Genomic DNA, 16,575 nt, shown 5'->3' on the forward strand with positions numbered 1-16,575 from the left:
AGCCTGAGGGGCTCTCTTCTCCTTTAAGAGGAAAAGCAGCCCAGCCAGGCTAGGCAGGGGGCAAGCTGCCAGTTGCCAGGGCAACTGGGCCAATGATGCAATTAGCAGCCAGCCCAGGCAGTCATCTGACGGGATGTAGGCAGGGGCCTGGGAGCATACAAGCTCAAGGCTAGGCCAGGCAGGGGAGTCTCTCCCTGGCTGCTACAGGGGAGGGAGCTCCTGTCCAGGAGAGCCACCAGGCTTGCAGCCTGTAGGAATGCCAAGGCTTGGGGAGCTCGCAAGGAGCCCATGCTACACTGACACAAGGGGAGAAAGATTTGCCTTCTTAAAGGGACAGAAAACTGCTTTCTCTGTTGTCACTTGTTACAGCCCAGGGGCTCGTGTTGTTGTTTTGACCAGTGGCTTGGAATGAGGCTGTAGGGGACACGGAGGCCTCATTAGTGTGCAGGAGGCACTTGACTGCCTTAAGCCCTGCCGGGGGCAGGTGCAGCCACAGAGGGACCAGGAGCCTGGTGACTGGAAGGGACAAACAAAGCTAGTGCCACTACGCCAGGTCCAATTCAGTGAGCCAAGGCTAGAAGGCCTAGCTAAATTAAAGGGGCAAAGGCAGAGGAGGCTGAAGCCCCAACAGAGGGACAACATACTTGTAACTCCTTTGAGGTATGGGGCATGGTAAAGGGAAGGATTTGGAGCCATATAAAAATCACCCCTTAAGGCTTTGGGGTGCCCTGCCAGACACAGTTGGCTGCCGAAGCCCAGCCAGGGGCCTGGGACCAGTGGAGCTGAGGCCTAGTAAAGGCCTATGGGCAACCTCCCCATATTAATAAGTACCATCAAAGCATGGCAGACGAGACAGAGGGGGTGCCCTAGGGGCAGAGCAGGGCATGGGCACGGTCACAGAGCCACCAGGGAGCACCACGGCCATCCCTGGGACCCCAATATGTTACAAGTACCTTTCCAAGGGGAAAAAACCTTAAGGTATTTCACAAGACTGCAGATAGACACCCGTCCAAAGCATGCCATAATCTGTATACATGCTATAATCAATCATATTGCTTGACAGGGCCAATAAAAGTCTATTTACTGGAAGAACCTTCTATAGCCCATTGTTACAAGGTTTTTTACTATGGCTCTTTCTGAAGAAGGTCAGCTATTTTATTAAGAGGGTTGGCTTTTCGTTGCCCACAGTACCTGGTTTCAATTGCGATCTTAAGCATTTAGGATAGCAATTCTCAACCAGGGTGCCATGCCTTTCAAGGGTGCCACAGGATATCATACAAAGTTAGCACAAGATAAACCCAGAGTTTTCAAATAGGGACCCAAGGTGCTAAAAACCCTGAGTTTTAATATTTCTGAGTTCTTTGCAACAGAATACTTGCTCTATTATTTGTGTGTAGTAAAAAAAAAAAAAATGAACATTAAGAGCTAGCATTTTTCAAAGGGTGCCTCAAGTCTATCAAGGGGTGCTTTGAGTCTGAAAAGCCTGAGAACCACTGCTTTAGGGATACAAATTTCTTTTGTATCTAATTGGAGTTATGGGCACAAAGTGGATTATGCAATCTATGTTCTCAGTCATTATGCATCAGCAGAAGACAAGTAGTACTCAGATATCTGGGGTGAACTACACACATTGCTATAGCAAATATTAACATTAGCCAACTGTATTTTATACCAGGCTCAGCTAGAGAGGGACTTCACACAAAAGTTGGGTGGCAAGGGAGGTGGGGATGCTATCAAAGACTATCTTTCCCTTTGTGTGCACACCGATCATAACAGTACTGGAGATGGGGACGCCCTAAGGCAGTGACAACATTGTTCTCCAAGGGGGGGGACCTTCTCCCCTACAGATTCTCAGCTCTGGAATCCTGTTGGGCAAGTCAGCATTGATAAATAAGCAGTTATACATTTTGTACTTTTTGTCTCATTACATTACATTCAAAAATAGTTTTCACCCTCACGCAAGTTCAAAAAGCTGCTTGAACTTCTCCCCCCTACTGGCTTATTAAAACTCCGGCATCCACATGGATAGAATTGGAACATAGCGGTACTGAATTAAAAACTAGGCATCATTTTTTGACAAGGTAAAAAAACAAAAGAGAGAATAAGTATGACATCTTTACTGGGAGTTATATAGGGAGGGAACAGTACATGACAGGATGCGAGGAGCAGCCAGCGAGGTTAGGGCCGATCAATGTACCAGTGCATAGGCTGGCACTTCTCAGCCTACATCAAAGATGAAGAAAACCTTGTCAACCACTCCTTGCATGCTGAGTAGGCAAAGCGTGTGCAAACAGCCAGTGGAGCCTACAGCAAAAGTGGTTTTACTGGCACTGGGTGCCACCTCGTGTTATGATATGAATGATTTATCTGCCAAAGTTACAACTCCTGTCAAACATCAGATCATATCTTAACTGTCCACCAAACAGTTGCAGCAAAACATGCATTTGGTATGACAACCAAGTATATAATGAACTGCAACTTAAAGGAACACCTTTAGAGTAGGATTAAAATGGGTAATTTATCTAAAAAACTACTTGCCAGAGAAGGAAGGAACACCTTTGCCCAAATCATTTTCATTAATTTCGTCTTTAATATGGTATTCCAATTGCCTTAACAACAAACCCCATCAGTACAATTTAAGGAACAAATCAAGAGGTGGCAAAAACTTTATAACTTTGTACAGGAAGTAAATGTAAGGGTCCAGAGCGAAGAAAGGACCTGAAAGAAGTTGTGTGTCACACTATCCCCAGTTGTGTTTAGCTTGCCTCTGAATTTTGGTCTCAAGTATTTGTCTAGCCTGCCAATAACTCCAGAACTGGCTAAAACTCATGCATCCAGTGTGTAGAAATATGTACAATTCAAGTAATAGTAGCAAAATCCAGCCTTTATAAAGCACCTCAAACTTTGAACCAATGTTTTTGCCTTACATTAGTCAGGCTGTGGTAACACAACAGGTCTGAACAAAAAGAATACCACACATGCTTATATTAACACCTCTTGCTAATAAATAGCAATTTCCTGGCCCATCCAATAATATTTAGGGACAAACGTATAGAACACTGACCAAATACTATATGACATGCAGGTACCATTTTATTGTTCATCAGTTTGGCACTAACAAACACCAATTCAGCATGGACATAACAAGTGAATGCTTTTCCCAAGTGGGGTATTAAATCAGTTGTCACCGAGAAAGCAGAACGTAAGATAGTGACATGAACAACCGGGGTCTGTCTGGAAGACAGATAAACTGCATCTTTAATTATATTTTGGCAGTTCCATTCAGGCTGATATAGTGAGGTCACATCAGCAACTCTATCATAATCTCTCTTCAGATTTACAGCTTGTCATGAGAAAGGTTTCCTAGACTGGAAGTTGATTTCAAGGTCCTTATCACTGGCCAGTCTGTTTGGCCACGTGACAAAACCACCCAGGTTGGATGCTCAGACCTCAGTTCCTCTCTCCAGTACACAAAAACGTAATTTTATGCCGTTCCTTCACAGTTCTACCAGCACAAAGAAATGGCTGGAAATGAAAGATGATTAACTGGAACACAACCTGAGCCAAGACAGCTAATCAGTTAGCAAGCTTCAGCCTCCTCCAGACTAGCCCAGCAAAGGGAAAGAGAGACACTAGCAGCACCAGCTGTAGCCCAATTAAATACAACTGGTCCCCGGTGTTTATAGGTGGGCACTTTATTAACAACTGCCTAGACAAATCCAATTACTTCCTAACTCCTAGGATGGGTCTGAACCAAACATACACACCTCGCCACATTTTTAACAGTTGTTATATTTCTAGGAAGAGTTAACCCAAATAAAGTTACAGACCAAATTAAACAGCTCTCCAAGCAGTGATATTGAAAATATTTTTAAAAGAAATTCCCTTTGAAAGTGTTTTACTTTTAAACTTCCTCTTAGTCTCTTCCACCTAACCTAAAGTGATGTGTTGACACCCATTGCTGTAGTTTAAGGCCCAGATCCATACCAGGATTTAGGGCCAGAAGGACCCGATTTGAACTGCAGCCTGTACATCCAACTGTGATGCTGGAAATCCTTGCTAAGAACCTTCCTCACCCTCAAAGCTGAACTCAGTAGGTACCCGAATGCTTGAAGCCTGAGGGGTTTCAAGCCTACCTCTGCCATTCCCATGAAAAAAATGACATCATCACCAGCTTATATGTTGGACCCCCTAGGAGAGGGTCACGGTTCCTCTGGACTATGCAAAAATTAGTGGACTGACTGCTCCCTCGGACACTGGAGACTCATCTATTGAAGTTGTTCTGCTCTGCACAAAAGAGCTCGTGCCTGGGGGTGTAGAAAGGGAAGTTAAGACAAAACATGAGCTATGCTCACCCTTGAAAAAGGAAGGACACATACACCTACCTTAAAGACAGTGTTGCAGGCTTTCCATCTCCCTGCAGCGTTGAGCAAGACAGTTTACATTCTGCCCTTTTCCAGGGCTGAAGACATTCTCCTACCTTCAGGGTTTCTATTGATTCCCTCTGAATGGTACGTTGCTCACCATGCTGGTAGTTCTCTTGTCTAGCTCTCCCAATGCACAATTTAAGGAGCAGGGTTTTGAATTTTGTGCCAGGCAGTTAATGTTAGGTGTTGTGCATAGTGGCACCTCAGGTACCCCTTTTGGATCCAACTGTTAGGTAGAATATACAGGTGCCCTAAATCCAAAATTGCAAGACTGAAAACCCCACTGAAGCCAAGTTTTGCCAGTCAAGTACCCTAAAGGTCAGCTTCTGGGCATGCCCAGAAGTGCCTTCACGTTGTCAGTTTGAGCAGCTCAATGTCCATCTCATACCTAAATTCAGCCATGGTTCATAATTGGGTGATCTTCCAGCTATATCCTCTGAGGCACCTCAGCTGCAAGGCCTGTTCAGAGCACACCTCACTTACTCTTTCAGGACCTGGCTCTCCATAAGAAATACAAATATCCATTTGTTCCTACTGTAAAATAAGTTCTTTTAAAGTTTCAATTTATGATAGCCAATACCAGGAATTACAAAAAATAGGCTATATGTTGCATTCTTCACATGACTAGATTTAATCTTTTCCATCAAAAATGATTAAGATCTTCTATATAAAGCTTCTGAGGTTGCTGAAGTAGCCCAGTGCACACAGAAAGCCAAATTTTGTGGTATCACCTTGCAACTCCATTGCAGAAAATAAAAGGGGGGTGTGAGGCAGAGAGACAGAGTTTGGTTCATAATGCACAGCATAGGATATAGGCTGGAGGGCAAGGAAAGGAAGGAGAGAAAACAATTGAATTTGACCATCCAAATTAAGACAAGTGAGCAAAACAAATCTGCAATTCAGACTCTTGTGAATTGTATAAACCTGCAAAGTCAGAAATGCAGCATGGCCCAAAGGAGAAAAAAAAAGCAAGGTTATTAAGTACTGCAAAGTCTGTGGCAGCAACTAGCAAATACATCAGTGGCCAGCCTCAGGGAAAAAGTGCAGAACAACTGAAATGCGGCAGATCATTCCCCAGAGATTTACAGAAGCAGTAAGGTGGGTGGTAGGGGAAAACTTCAGAATAAATGGAAACAAATAGGAAGAGAAAGAGTTTAGGAAAGGGCTTTAAATTTTTTAAGAATTTAAAGGACTAGTCAAACTCCATCAGTCAAGTCTGTGAGCGTGCGCATAAGGACTACTGGCCATCTCGTTAAGATGGCTGCTTCTCCTGCTGCCATTGAATGCAGCCGAGCATCTCGCAGTCTAGCATGTCTCCAGAGCTGCCATGAGGTACACAATTACTACCATTTTACAGATATGGCACTGAAGCACAGATATGCCCTAAATCCATCTCTGCTACTGCAGATTTGATGTGTGGGATAGTGGTTTAGTTGAACCCACCACATGGTTTTCCATGTGCAACTCTCACAGCAGAAGCAGTGTAGCCATGGTTGTGCTGTGGGTAGACAGGCAGGCTAATGGACCCTGTCCCACAGAGCCCAGCAGCCTGGTTGCATCATTGCAGGAGTTGGGAGGGAGCGTGTGCAGAGCAGCGTGGCACGCCTAAACGTGCTGCTGCCTGCCTTGGGAAGTCTGGTCGAAACATGTTGCCAAGCATCAAACAAGAAGTCTGTGATGTGGCAGGCTATTTAAACCCGGACCTCCCAAGTGTCCATATTACTGGAAAACACTGTGCTGGTTACTGAATTTCCTTCTGCTTGAACTGTCATTTCTAAATTGCTATTTCTGAGCACAGGATGCAAGATTTAAATATAACAAGTACATCAACTTCAAGGTGGGAGATTCCTATTTCCTCAACAATGGTTTTGCATCACAGTCATTAAGGGCTGTTATTCAAATGTAGTCATTATAAAAAGGGAACTAGCTACCGCATAGAAATACCAGCTGGGATCTGCACAGATCATTGAAGCCAAGGCCTCGCTCCTGTAGCAAAAGGTTTGTAGCCGGTATCCCAATAAAGTCATGGGAGTCTGGATAAACACCAAGGTCAGCCTGCACACATTTTAGTCTAGGATTGGACTGAAAGATCTCCTCGGGGCAAGGATCAGAAGTGTAACATATGCTTTACTCCCCAGCGACAGTGTTGAAGCCACTGAATATTTCCAGTCTCTTCTCTCTTAAATTTCAGCATGGCCCCCTTATGTGCTCCAGATCCCCTTTCCCTCAAGATAACAGAAATAGCAGAGGCAGCCATTATTATAAAGCAGTTTCCTGTAAAAGAAAAGAAAAGAAAAGAAAAAGAGAGGAAAGGTTAAACTGAGATAGGAGATAATCATCACGAGCTGTGCATTTGTATTGACAAAAGTCAGCATGTCATTGGTAGACATCAGAAAAGAAATTCCAATTGGCTGACTGATTACTGAAAGATTCAAAAGGACCCATTTAAAAAGGACAATGTGCTAATGACAAAATGATCGTTTCAGGCCCTCTGGCAGATGATATGCCCAGAAGAGAACATTTTGGGCATAGATAAAATGCAAACATCAGGGAAGAAATGGCACGCGCTAGTACAGAAAGAACCAGTTTTTAGCTGGTGTCAGAATTCTCTCATCATTTTGAAGCTATGGAAATCAACAATAAAAGGAAACTGCTTGTCGTTTAAGAAATAAGTCAAAGGACAGAGCAGTTTCAAACATATTTATATGGAAGGGGGAGAGAAATAAAACACTCACGATTACTGGGGAGAGGGAATCCGCTACTTAATAGTTACACATATTCCAAATCTATCCTTTCAAAGCTCAGACTTGGAGCCAAATAAAAAGTGTGATCATGCATGCCAGTTTCAGAGCAATTTTAAAAGCAATAATATTTCAGATAGGTAACTGGAGAGACCTACTAGGAAAGGCTGTTTCTCCATCAGATTCTCCCTTTCATTTCCCCACATGTAAAAAACCTCCCACAAAAAAGAGCTGGTCTGTGTATAGTACAGTTGTGACAATAATTAATTACAAAGGATAAGCGCTAATGCAGAGCTGCAACCATTCTGGTTAGAAGAACGAGCCTCAGACTCTGACATTTTAGTATTCAAGCTGTGAAGTATCCACTATTTTTAATACATGTTTCTTCCTTACACAAAAGAAAAGGATGCACTTCTGAGGAGTTCCTCATATGCCAAACAACAGAGATTTGGGGTTTTTGTTAATACTTTTGTCATCACATTTTGCTTTTTACTGAGCTGCTTAGCACCCACCACATTGTTCTCAAATTGTATTTATATAAACAGGCAGCACCTGCCTGATTTTCAGAGGTCCCAGGCACCTATAACTCCTCTTAACTCCCACTGGGGCTGAAAGTCAAACTGCATGAACTTAATCCCATTCTACTGCCTGTGACAAAGCCAGATTTACTGACCTGGTAACAGAAGACAAGTAGACTAGGGAAGGTTAAGCCATCCAGAGCTATTCATGTTTCTGTCTGTTAAACATCAAACATTGCTTTTTGTTAAAGAAAGCTAAAACAATATGGGGTGCGGGGTGGTATTTTGTTTTGCTAAAAATAATTAAAAAATATGGGAGAGCATGAGCCAGAAGAGAAATTGGGTGTTAAACACGGACATGGTCATTCAAGTGGAAATTACTATGTCTCAGCAGCTTCACCATGGTGCAGAAACCTTGCTATTTGTATAGGCAAGGTAAGAGACTTCTCTCATAAACTACTTTAAATATCTGTATGGAGAAAGCATGAAAGGAAGCTACCCAACTCTCTCATCCTGCAAAGACTCAAGTATGCAGCCTCACTTGATTCAAAGAATTACTGCTCGTGAAAGAAAAATTGCACACGTCAGCTCTGGTAGCATTGGGGCACATTGCAATGTGCGAGTGCAGCCCTACGAGCAGGCATCTAAAGGCTGAAGTCTACATTTCATTGTCATACGCTCAACACTCAAGATACCATGCAAAGCAAGAAAAAGAGCAGGCCAAACCAGCATCAAGACCGCACAACCTTTGTTAGAGACAGAAGAGACTACGCTAGAATCTGCACAACCAGAAGGAGGAATTGAGAGTGTACAATGTGAATACCCAAGTAGCACCACAGCCGGGTTTGCACTCAAAGGAGAGAAGAATCCTCAACCGGACATAAGAGAAATGCGTGAGTTTCTCAGCTTGAAGCACTTTGCTTTTGTTGACTGATGTAAGTGGTTTGCCTTAGATCCAAGAGTAATGATGGAATTTAGCCCTTTATTTCCTGTCTCCAGTTGTTCCACGAGCACATCATCATTTGCTCAAAATGATTCAACAGACTGTTTGTTCTATGCCTACATATCCAGCCTGTCCACTGCCTGCTAACTGGGCTTGCAGCAAGATTAGTATCAATTCAAGACTTCAGCAGTCGAGGTGTTTTGATGGAACCTACAAGCAACAAAGTACATTCTCCTCCCCAGGCTGAAAGCCTGGGATGATTAGAGCCAGGTTTTCAGCACAGAATTAACAGTCACCATCTGCAACTATTCTGCCATATTCACTTAAAGTTTGCTATTCCCAGGAGCAAATCTTGCCAGCAAGCTGGCCGTCTAGAATCTTTCTTGAGAACTAAGGGCCAAAAGGGCCAGAAACTCAGTCAAAGCACATGTATTCTGGACAAGAGCTTCAGTGGTCATTGAATGGGGTATTCAAGGAAACCCACTGTAGCAAAAAGTATCCTCACTGCAATTACTCACATTCTCCGAGGCATAACTTGACCATACTAGGGCTGGAAAGAGATGGGATCATGAATTTGCCCAGCCACCAGCCAGTAGGGGAGACCGGCAGGCTCAGAACAAAGGGTGCTTTCCCCTCCCAGAAGCCTCAAGAAAGCAGGTCCTTAAACATACAAGCATTTCTCCCAGCAATGTGTTACCACTAATGCTCAATAAAAAAACCACACTAACGCAGCATTAGATGCCATCCTCGCAGCCCAACAAGAGAGAGGGGGAGCGAGCAGAAAACACAGCAGGACACACAGACAGAAAATTGAATCACAAGACAACTTCAGATCAGGTTCACGTGACTAGCATTCCAAATGAATCAGGCTGCAGTGTCTTGGGTGGCAGAGCTGCGTGCAAGCCTTTACAATTCAGAAATAATTGCAAGTCTTACACACAAGGAAGTTAAACGTGCCACATTAGGCGCCCTACAAAAGATGTTTGAAGAGGTTAATGGGATTGGGGTGATCATTATTACTGATGTAAACGCAATCCAACCATGTGCACCAGATCGTGTTCCTTCAAAATCAAAACAGCAGAGAGGTTCTCAAACAAGGAGCTGCAAACACACAAAATAGGGTTTCTTAGAGCAGTATTAAGTAGTCTGGAAGTAGGTGCCTGTCTCAATACAAGTCTATGGACTCTAAGAATTGCACTTCATCCCCTCCCTGGGTTTTGGCTTTAAAACAATAGTAAAATACCATTTAGATAAAGTCTTCTCTCCAATATTTCTAGTATTCCTTCTTCAGAACTACCGATTCCCCCGAAGGGCACTCAAACCTATACTAAAGCTACAGCATAGACCATTTATCCCCTTCCCAACATCTGACCACTCGGGTCTGATTAAGTATGAACAAAGCACCCTTGAGACCTTGACTCCAAAACCTCTTGCACAGAAATTCTTAGGAAAAAAAAAAAAAAAGAAGTGATGCTGTCATGATCTGTTCCTCTCTTCCATTTGCACCTCAATCTCCCGTTGGGAAAGGAATTGTGTTATAACAATTAAGCAGAGATCAGTTTAAGAATGCAATCTCCAGCCACAAGAGATGAAATGAGAGGCAAATGAGCCCACAAGAGGAATGAGAACATGCCCAGGAGAATCAACACAAGTAGATGTTAAGAAGGCACTTGAAAAAGATGCTTCTGTATTAACATGGATTCAGTGGCATTGCATCACCCTTTATGAAAGAAATCTTGGGTCTTACTGAAGTCCGTGACTCCATTCACTTCGACAGGCTTTGGGCATCAATGGCTCTTAGGCTGCCAGCAGGCATTAAGGCAGTCACACAACTGGGGGCTGAGAGATTTTACCAAATCACATGGCCTGCCATGCCAGACCTGGGAATATTCCTCAAACCCCAGCTACGCAGAGAAAAAGCTCTCTGCTCCCCAGCTATAACAACCAGGCCCATGGAAGCAACAGCTGGGGAGCCAGGAGCTCCCCTCTCACCAGGTACTTCTTCCTTGGGTACCCAGGAGCATAAAAAAGCAGGCACGAAACTGGGGCTCCCAACTGCAGGCCAGGGCACAGTTGGCCCAACATCTGGGAGCCTCTTTCCAACATCAAGCTCACAGGGCACTGGACTTTTACAAAGCAGGCATGCAACTGGGAGTCCCATCTTCATGCCTGCTTCAGGCATTCAGCTTCGTGCCCAGATGAATGCCCACCTGGTGGCGTTAATCGTGTTAGAAATACAGTGTGCGCTAGGGCCCTCAACAATTTAAGTCCTCATGAGCTATAGATGTTCAACTTTAAGAGTAAAAGCTTGGTTTGTCTATACTCCTTATGCTACAGGGCAAGTAAATAAAAGCACGTTACTTATAATTCATTTCTCTGTGAAGGAACTGCCCTCTAGTAATGTACATATCCCTGGCAGAAAAGAAAAAGAACTCTGTGATCCTTTTTATCCTGAATCTTTGAGAGTTGGATGAAGGATAAGGCAGAAAGGGAGAATCGGAGATCAACTTGAGCTGGAAAAATAAAATAATGACTCATAAGAGAGCTGTTCTGAGAAAGAGTTTAAGTCCAAAGTGAAATAGATAAACCCAGCTCTGTGCCCTGGTATTATGTCAACAGAGGAAAAGACTTTTAATAAGATGCATGATATAGTTTTAAACAAAGATTTCCCCTTTTCATTCCTACACTACAGTTTAAGTGATTTTTTTTTTTTTTTGTGATGTGGAAAGAGGATTCACATTGTTTGAGAGACTTAGGTGCCTCTCCCCTCAACTCCCTTCACATTTTTTTTTTTTTTTTTTTTAAATCAACCAGCCATTCTTGACAAAGGAAAACCCAAAAATTTCCCATGGCAACAAGATACCATTCTCCAGAGGTGCTTACAACTGGCATAACGTTTGTACGGAAGGCCTACATTTACTTACAAAAGCCTGTGTTCTGGATAGACACTGAACAACAATAGAAACAAAGTATAAAAAAAGGAGACATGCAAATATCACTAGTGTAACATTTCATCTTTCTTCTTCTTTTAAAAAGGGTTTTGAAACGATGGATGTGTTGCTGACACACAGCGTTATATTCCTTGCCACTTCTAAAGATCATGTTTTAATGTTTTAAATCTACTGCAAGTGCAGAAACAGCTATGGTGTAGGCGCTAATAAATAGAGAGGATCTTTTGACAGCTGCAGAAGGAGAAAAGTTATATGCATACTGCCAGGTTGAATAATACCCAAACTTCACGTTTTATAACAAGCATTTACAAAACCTGATGTCAACAGAAACCTTCCAAGATTTTAGTCCTGTTCTTTCTACCATAGCAAGAGAGTGTATCCCTTCCTGTATAATCCTTGGGTTATTCTGTAACGCTACCAGTAAGGATGTCAACTACTAAAGGGGTGCATGAACTACCTTCTCACAACTGTTACATCACCCTGTTCCCATGGCAGTCCGACAGGGGCATATCCTATACAGTATTTACAATATTTCTGTGTTACATTAATTTTTGTTCAGTTAAGAAAATAAATTAGCGAGGTTTTAAGGGGGTTTTCCCAAGCTTTATTCTATAAAGTTATATGGTCCTATCAGAAAGTGAAAGGCACTAGAAAGACACTACGTTGAACCAAAAAAAAAAAAAAGTGATAATACATATTTGACAAGAAGAACATTCAGATGCTTATCAAGTAATAGCTGCAGGTTGTTTAGATGGATGGAAAATAAAAAGAGCATGAGCCAAGGACACTTCTGATTTATAATAGGAAGTCATTGTATTAATGAAAAAGTGATACAGTCAGTATCTTGGTAGGTTTGGAGAAAATGTGACTTACAGCTAAATAAGAACAAAAAGGTTATGAATTTTTATATACTCTGCCACAGAAAGTAGGACTACAAAACATCCATTCTACTATATGTTGAGATATTTATAATAGACTCCAAATGGTTACTTCAGAGATAAATTGCAAGTGTTTTTTAGTAAACACCGATGTCTTTGGTCATTTTTCAAATAGTGAAAACCTATTCAAATTTAATCCGTTGGAAACAATTATCTGGTTGCTACAAATGAATAATTTTGCCTGCCTGCTCCATGCAGTTCAGGGATAACGGCAATCCAACTAATTGGTTGGGTGCGATTGAAGAATACAGGAATGGACAAACAGCAGAAACAAATATTCTTATGTCAAGCAGCAGCTCTGCTAAGCAGAACGACAGGGAACCCCAGGACAGGCATCTGATCCTAGAAAATTGGCCATATACTTACACCAAGTCATTACAACATGCTGGGATCCTAGACCAAGACATTGGATCACAATTTAAAAATTAACCAGACAGTCAAAATTAGGCTACACCCTTTATCCCACTTCACTGGAGGAAAGGGAACCAGCAAGAGCAGCACCCATTGTCTCCTGCTCGGCCCCCAACCTCATTTGGCTTTCGCTCCTGCCTTGCCGAGTTCAGGGAGAACAAACAGCTGGATAGTAGCAGTGCTGACAGCAGCCATCAAGGTGAATTTGGAGGCACCCATTCATTATTCCTTATTTCTTCAGGCTGCAGCAGTGACTCCACATTTAAAGCACATCACACTCACAGGTCTCCCGAGTGTGTAGGTTTATGCACTGCTGAACACTGAAAAGCAGCTGCCTCAGAGCACAGAGCGTGCACACATCTATAGCACTTTATATCCCTGAAGTGCTGCATAAGCCTACGAGAGCTGAGTTTTATCATCACAATCCAAACCTCAAATGGACCTAAAACTAATCCATCTGGGATCCCACGGGGAACTTAGCCAATGCTGTTGAAATGAATGTTGTCACCCAGGGAGCTCCCACTCCTTCCCTGGGAGTGAAGACAGTTCTACTCTACACATAGGCAACACCACACCGCTCCCAAAGAGCAGGCCTGCGCTATACCTGCTACCCACTTTAGGATGGCCAAGCCAGAGCTGTGAAGCAACAGCAATATCCAAGATCTAGTGAAACACACACTGAGGGTTTTGAGGATACTCATCTATTTACAAATGCTGCATACTGGTCTGAGTACTGGGGTGGTGTTGAAGCATCACAGCCTAATGGATAGAGCTAGGACTCAGAAAACTTGAGTTCAATCACTGGAACGGCCACTACCCTGCGAGATGGCTGTGAGCCAGTCCCTTCCACACCCTGGGCCTCAGTTTCCTCATCTGTAAAATGGGGTTGTTGCAAAGCGCTGGACTTTGTGCCCTGGCTCAGGATGAAGCTTGCAATGTTCACATTCAGAGACTGAGTGTGGGGTGTACTACTCCATCTGAGCAAACAACTGCTTTAGTCTACAAACCTACCTAGATGCAGTTACCTGAGGTTCCTTGCCTCAGAGCAGCAGGAGAGAGCTCTAGAGAAAGAGGATTTCAATATAACCATTTCTGGACAGATTTCTCTTACCCAACTTCCTTCCACCCCACTTTGGTGACCTAGGTAGACCTTGCTTGTTCAGACAGCCTCAGCAGTACCCATGCCAGAACCTAATTTTGTCTTTGCTCTCCTCAGAGTCCTTTGAAAACTCTGCCAGGGTTCTCTGGCCCCTGGGGTCAGCAAACCTTGACTGTTCCTGGGCAATTCAAGTGGCATAGTTTGTGGACTCCAAAGACAACCTGCAAAGCATCGTTCCTCAAGAGCTCCCAAGTGTTTGCAGATAGGATAGGTGATCCTCTTTCTGACCCGTATTCCAGATTTACCCCGTGTTGAGATGCATATAGCACTACATCACTGCACAAGTGCTCTTCTACAGTACTTTTCATCCAAAACTATTTCAAAACACATCACAAGGGAGAATATCACTAATGATAGGTAGTAAATCAGGGATCCTGTTTTTCCCTGATAAAAAAAAAAAACAAAAAACACACCAATCACAAATTCTTTGATAAAACCCCCAAAATCCATAATTAAAATGAAAGGCCCCTCCCGCCCCCACACAGCCCCACTGATGCCACTCACTTCCCCCCAGCCTCCCATAGCCCCCTGGCCCTGCTAGTGCCCCTCACTCCCCCAGCAACAGCCCTGCCAGATGAGGCCCCATGCTGCCAGGGCTATGGAGCCAGGGTCCTGGGTCCACAGCCCCCTGCCCCTGGCAGGAGGTGGAGGCTGCAGCAGAAGGGAGCCCAGTCCTCTCCTTCTCACCTCCACCTGCTGTGGGCTTGAGCAGGAAGAGGAGCCAGCACCCCGCCACTGAGCACACTCCTGTGTGGGGCAGGAGCGATCCACGCCCCCCAAATTTGTGCACCAGGCAGGGATAGAGTGAACTGCCCACTTCAGGCTCAGGCTCCCACCGTGCTGCCCTCCCCCAGGCTGGCAGGTGTGACCTGGCCCTGCAGGGAACAATGAAGCCAGAGGGATCTCCTTGGCGCTGCGAGCTCCACGCTGCCCTAGTGATGTGTCCCCTGCATGTCTGGCAGCAGCAGGCATGGTGGCACGGGGTTGTGCCCTTCACTGCTGCTGCACATGCAGGGGACGCTTCACCAGGGCAGTGCGGAGCTCACGGCGGCAAGAAGATCCCCGCGTGGCCCCGCTGTGCCAGGTCGCACCCACTGGGCTGTGGAGGCCCTGGGGGAGGGCAGCAGGGCAGGAACCCAAGCCCACCGCCCATGCCCATGTCCGCCCCACACACAGATCTGCAGGGCCTGGATCCCCGGACCCTGGGAGTGTACAAAGTGGGGGGGGAGCTGGCCCCACCCCCTGCTCCCTGGACCAGCTGCCAGCAGCCCCATCCCATTCCCTGCTGGTGCCCTGCAGTCACGTATTGTGGCCCCAGACCCCAAGCCCCACGTACCATCCAGCTGGACAGCAGCCCCAGTCCTGCCCAACTCCCTGCCTCCCTATGGGGTCCTCAATCCCCCCTCCCCACTTACCAAGGGAGCTGCTCTCCAGGCTGCTTAGCAGCCGTGTGCATGTACATGCAGTAAAAGGACAATGAAGTTGGACCAAAGGTTCCCGAGAGCCTTTGTGGATGGAGAATAGGAAAAAAGGATGCAAGAAAGGTATTATCCCAAAAAGAAAACCTGTCAATAAAGGCATAAAAACAAGTCAGAAGTTAACTACCCTAACAGAAAGGCAGGGCAGCAATATTTTGCCTATAGCTTTCAACACAGAACCAGCCACAATAAACAGGATAGCTGTCAGAACAGCAGATTTGTCCATCAATAGTAATCATGTTTCCTACACTCTTGCCTATTAAAGAAATTCTGGACAGCTAAATTTACACATCTGTGAGAACGCACAAACAAGTTCTCAGTCAGTTAAGGCAGATCCCAAATTTCCTTAAAATCAGAGACTAATTAGCAAAGCATAATGGTTAAGGAGGAGACCACTCACTTATTTATCAAGCTTCTCAAATGTAGTCCAGGGCATTAAGGATTTCTAAAAGCAGCATTTAGCCCAACAACAGACTTGCTTGTATTTCAAAGCTTATCAAAGGTACTTACTTCAGCAATACACAGGAGAACTTCCTGTTTATATTCTCCTGCTAGCCAATTAACACCTCATTAACTTGCACACCTGTGATTTCAGTGGCTCCATCCTCAGAGCACTGCATGAAACATAACTCTGGGTCTATCTATGAAAGTGTCCCTCTTCAAGGTTGCTGGGTAAAAAACCTCCTTGCCTTCTGCTAAGGGTGGAAAGCCAGCAGCCTACCCACCTACTCTGCTGATAATAAGATGAATCCTTTCTCTCCTCAGGGTCTTGCACACAGCATCTCAGGGATTATTCATGTATTAACATGAATACTACTATTTTTTTCTTTGGTTTGGTTTTTGCCTTTTCAAATCTCTCACAGGCCAGTTGTACCATCTGACAGGCTAATAATAATTTTGCCTGGGGGAGATGGAGGAGCTGTATTTCTCCAAGGTGCTCCCCAACACTTACACACTTTTTGTATACACTAGTGTCATTTTCTGCTTGTATTTAAGATGGGTGGCTAGA

General features: G+C 44.3%; 1 long non-coding RNA gene across 3 annotated transcripts in view; it reads right to left on the bottom strand.

The window, feature by feature from the left end:
• LOC109283237 (uncharacterized) overlaps positions 1-16,066 on the bottom strand; it is a 171,492-nt gene extending 155,426 nt beyond the window's left edge. For all 3 annotated transcript variants that reach the window (XR_009464007.1, XR_009464006.1, XR_009464005.1), the window contains exon 1: positions 15,967-16,066. This is a non-coding gene — a long non-coding RNA (uncharacterized LOC109283237). The remainder of the gene's footprint in view (positions 1-15,966) is intronic.
• Between the last annotated feature and the right edge of the window lie 509 nt (positions 16,067-16,575).

This window comes from Alligator mississippiensis, chromosome 8 (genome assembly GCF_030867095.1).
Source record: "Alligator mississippiensis isolate rAllMis1 chromosome 8, rAllMis1, whole genome shotgun sequence".
Lineage (NCBI taxonomy): Eukaryota > Metazoa > Chordata > Crocodylia > Alligatoridae > Alligator > Alligator mississippiensis.